Genomic DNA, 5,163 nt, shown 5'->3' on the forward strand with positions numbered 1-5,163 from the left:
AGTGTGGCAAAAGGTGGATTTTGCCAGAAAAAAACACAGGGAAAATACAAAATATTAAGGAAAAAAATCAACAGGCTATAGGAATTTGAGATGGGAAACGTAGAGGAATAAATCCCTTGTAGCCAAAGGTGCATTTTGGAAGAAAAACACAGGGAATAAAAGGATATTATGGAAAAAATAATGAGCTACAGGAATTTTACCGGGAAATGTGGAGAGATAAATCCAATGTGGCAAAAGGGGTATTTTCCCAGAAAAACACAGAGAAAAAAAGGATAGTAAGGAAAAAAAGTCAGTGAGCTACAGCAATTTTAGATGGGAAATGTAGACGAATAAATCCAGTGTGGCAAAAGGTGCATTTTGGAAGAAAAACACAGGGAAAATAAAAAATATTAGGGAAAAATCAACAAGCTACAGGAATTTGGGATGGAAAATGTAGAGGAATAAAACCAAATGCAAAGAAATCCAAATCCAAAAGGTGCATTTTCCAAGAAAAACACAGGGGGGAAAAAACCTCTGTTTTCGGTGCCCAACATCCCAAACCATGGCTTTAATTAGGATAAAACAGCAAAAATCCCATTTTTTCTGTCACGCTGTGACCACAGGGAGCTGTCCCAAAAATTCCAGGGATTTATGGATATCCCTGGCTGGGATAACACCCTCAGAGCTCCCCCCCAGCTCAGGGTTTCCAAGCTCCCAGCTCCCTAAATCCTCCTTTTTTATCCCAAATATTAGGGTGCTCTGGGACAGAGATCGACACCAAAGTGGCTCCAAAAATAATGGAGCATCCATTGGATACATTCCACGTCCTTCCCAATGATTTCCTATAAAAAAATCTGCCTGAATTATCCCAAAGGTGTTGGGGGAAAAGGGGAAAAGAAATACAGACCCTCCACAAGTCCCTGATAAAGATCTTGCTCTCTGGGAATATTTTTTATATTTTTACTTTTATTTTCTATATTATTATTTATTTTTATTTTCTATATTTTATATAGATTGTTTATATATTTTTCTATATTTTTATAATACATAATATTATAATATAATGTGTTATAATTATATTATATGTATACAAGTACAATTATATACTACATACAAAGATTCTATTTTATATAATGTTATATATTACTTATATTGTATAAATATAAAATAATATAAATATTAAATATTTTATATAATAGTTTACATTACTATTTAATAACATTATCTATTATATACAAATATAAATATAATTATATTTATATTTATATATTTTTATATATTTACCTTTATTTTTATTTAATTATTATATATTTCTAGTTTTACATTTGCATCTTTATATTTATTTACTGTTTATTATATATTTATTCTTTATTTTATATTTATCTTTATGTTTATTATTTATATTTATTTTTATTTATTATTTATTTTGTATCAAGTAATACAAACATTAAATATGTATTAAATATTAATATAAAATATTATGCACAACATATCTATTACATACAAATATAAATATAATTACATTTCTATTTCTATTTATTTTAATGTTTTTATTATATATTTATTATTTATTTTACATTTTATCTTTATTTTTATTTATTATATATTTATTATTTATTTTACATTTTATCTTTATTTATTTTATATTTTTTATTTCTATTTTTATATATTATATATATATATTATATTTATATTTTATTATATAATTTGGGCAAATTATCTCCTTGCACCAACTCCAAGCATCTCCCATCCCTGGTTGGACACCAGGAAAGGCATTTCTGGAGAAATAACTAAAACCAACTATTAAATAAATGCCTTAAACACTAAATTATAAAGAAATATCTTCAATTTTGCAGATACTGTTGGGTTTTCTCTCTCAGCCCCTTCGTCCTGCCAAGACTGATGAGTTCAGGGCTTCAGAAAATCCAGCAAAACAGGTAAAAAATGGCAACAAAATTCAATTTTCACACTTTTGCCCTTAGAAATAAAACTAAAAATTCAATTTTCACTTTCACCTTAAGAAATAAAACTATAATTGAATTTTCACACTTTTACCCCAAGAAATAAAATCAAAAATTCAATTTTCGGTTTTACCCCATGAAATAAAACTCATAATGCAATTTTCGCACTTTCACCCCAAGAAATAAAACTATAATTGAATTTTCACACTCTTGCCCTTAGGAATAAAACCAAAAATTCCATTTTCAGTTTTACCCCAAGAAATAAAACTCAAATTCAATTTTCACACTTTTGCCCTAAAAAAATAAAACTCAAAATTCCATTTTCACACTTTTATCCAAAGAAATAAAACCAAAAATTCCATTATCACAATTTTACCCAAAGAAATAAAACTACAATTGAATTTTCACACTTTTGCCCTTAGAAAGAAAACTATAATTCACTTTTCAGTTTTACCCAAAGAAATAAAACTCAAATTCAGTTTTCACACTTCTGGCCTTAGAAAGAAAACCAAAAATTCAATTTTCAGTTTTACCCCAAGAAATAAAAACCAAAAATTCAATTTTCAATTTTACCCTAAGAAATAAAACTCAAGCTTCCATTTCCACAGTTTTACTCAAGGAAATAAAACCAAAAATTCAATTTTCACACTTTTACCCTAAAAAAATAAAACTCAAAATTCCATTTCCACACTTTTACCCAAAGAACTCAAACCTTGGGTCGGACCTTCCCGGGGGCCCAAAAGCACATGGAATATTTACCATTTCCACTTGTTTTCTGCCTCTTTTTCCTCCTCTTTCCGCGCCTTTTTGTTGCTCTTTTCTCCTCCTCCTTCCTTGGATTTCCTTTTCCTGCTTTTCCCTGGAGTCTCCTCCTCTTCCTTCTTCTTCTCCTCCTTCTCTTGCTCTTCCCCTTCCGGCTTTTTCTTCTTGCTTTTCCTCTTTTTCTCTTTCCCTGGCCCATCTCCCTTCCCTTCCTCCTCCTTTTCCTGCTCCATCCCCGTGCTCTGTGTCTCTCCCAACTTTTCCTCCTCCTTTACTCCTTTTCCATCTCCACTTCCCTTTCCCACCTCATCTTCTCCCCCCATTTCACCTCCTGCTCCTTCCTCTCTTTCCTCCTCTCCCACCTTTTCCTCCTCCTTTACTCCTTTTCCATCCCCACTCCCCTTTCCCACCTCATCTTTTCCCTCCATTTCACCTCCCACTCCTTCCTCTCTTTCCTCCTCCTTCTCCATCTTTTCCACCTCTTGCTCCTTTTCCTCTTCCAGCGCTTTTTCCTTCTTTATTCCCTTTTTTCCCACCTTTTCTACCCCCTCAACTTTCCCCTTCTTGTGTTTCTTCGCTTTTCCCGTCTCCTGGTTTTCTCTCCCATCCCCCTGTCCCTGAAATCCATTGCTTTTCCCTCTTTTGGCTCTTCCCTGTTCCCCTTCCCAATTCCTGCCCCCATCACCCTCCTCCTCAATTCCCTCCATCCCATCCCCAAATTTATTCTTCTTCCTCCCTCTTTTCCTCTTCAAACCCTTTTCCTGCTCCTCTTCCCAATTCCTGCCCCCATCACCCTCCTCTTCCTCCTCCTCAATTCCCTCCATCCCATCCCCAAATTCATCCTTCTTTTTCCCTCTTTTCCTCTTCAATCCCTTTTCCTGCTCCTTCTTTTCTTCTTGTTTCTTCTCTCGTCCTTTTTTGCTTTTCAGGACTTGGGAATCCCATTCCTTTTGTGGGACAGGGCGATCCAGCTCCTTCTCCTCATCCATCTCCAAATTCCCAGAATCTCCAGAGGGGGAGGAAATCCCACCAGCAACACCATCACTTGGCTTTGGGATCTGTGGGAAGCAGCCAGAAGAGAAGGAATGTTGAGGTTGGGAAAGGAGAGAGGTTATCCCAAAGCCCAGGAGTGGCTGAGGGATGTATTCCATGCAGGATCAGGTCCAGGGAATGTCATTCCTCCCAGATTTCCTACCCCAATTCCATTCTGGTTCTCCAAGAGCTGCTGATCCACTGCAGGTCCTGCTTCCTGGGGTTTGTCCTGGGACCTACAACGAAATCCCAGCCACTTCTCACCACCTTGGGGAGCAGCAGCTCCACCTCTTCCATCCAAAATTAGGGAATTGCTCCCAGACAAGTCCTTGTTTGTCCTCCAGGGAAGCTCCACAGGTGTTGTGGCACACGGAGATTTCCCAAAGCAGCAGAGGATTTTATCCACATTTTATCCCACATGGATTTGGTGGGATGAGGAAGCTCAAAAAAAGCAGGACTGACGAGGTCTCCAGACCAAATGGGCGACATTCCAAGGGAAAAGATTCCCAGAAAAACCTCAGGGGAAAAGTTTACAAGGTTTGGGAGCACCAAGAGCACACGGGACAGGTGGGATCAGGTTGGATATCATGGATACAGCAAAGGAGGAGATGGGACTGCTGGGATTGCGGGGACAAGCTCCTCCATCCCAAGGCAACCTGAGGATGGGAAGGGAAGGACACGGAAGGACACGGAAGGACACAACTTCCACAATAACCTGCAGGACAAGGAGTGTCCAGATCCACGATTCCTTCCATCCACAGTATGGGTGGGGAATGTGGGAATGTTTCCCTGCTCAGCACAGAGATCACTGGAATTTTTGGGATTTCTGTGGGACTTGGGAAAAATTACCAAGCACAGCCTGTCCCTATAAAAGAACTCCTCCCAAAGTTTCTCTGAGCCAGGCAGGGAGCTGGGAACATCATCTTGGAGCTGCTCCTGTTCCCCCCCAAAAAAAAATCCAAGCAAAATAGGAAGGAAGGAGTAGCAAGCACAGCCTAAACCAAGCCTACATCTCCACAGGGTGGATTTAGGATGGATATGGGGAAAATTCTTCACTGGAAGGGTGGGCAAGCATTGGAACGGGCTGCCCAGGTTGGTGCTGGAATCACCATCCCTCCTGGAATTGTTCAGGAAATATAAACGTGGCACTTGGGGACGTGGGTTAGTGGTTGGACTCGATGATCTTGGATGTCTTTTCCAACCTTAATGATTCCATGAGGGTTGAGGTGATGGTGCCCCCTGGCCCCACATGGAAATCTGGGGTCTTTTCCAACCTCTGGGATTCCAGGCTGGAGGTGACTGTGCCTCCATGTCCACATGGAAACTTGTTTCTGTCCCTTTGGGGTCATTGTCACCTCCCAAGAAAGTTCTCCCTGCTGGATAAGGCTGGAGCTGAGCTCAGCCCATGGATCAGCCCCATTCCCTGCCT

The 5,163-nt window shown here is 38.7% G+C and overlaps 1 protein-coding gene across 1 annotated transcript in view; it reads right to left on the bottom strand.

Moving 5' to 3' along the window:
• The window catches only part of TOP1MT (DNA topoisomerase I mitochondrial), a 21,276-nt gene extending 18,517 nt beyond the window's left edge, over positions 1–2,759 (bottom strand). The window contains exon 1 of the mRNA XM_027668237.1: positions 2,700–2,759. The gene's annotated coding sequence lies outside the window, so the exon portion shown is untranslated. The remainder of the gene's footprint in view (positions 1–2,699) is intronic.
• Positions 2,760–5,163: the final 2,404 nt, after the last annotated feature.

This window comes from Corapipo altera, unplaced genomic scaffold, assembly GCF_003945725.1.
Source record: "Corapipo altera isolate COAL_440 unplaced genomic scaffold, ASM394572v1 206, whole genome shotgun sequence".
Lineage (NCBI taxonomy): Eukaryota > Metazoa > Chordata > Aves > Passeriformes > Pipridae > Corapipo > Corapipo altera.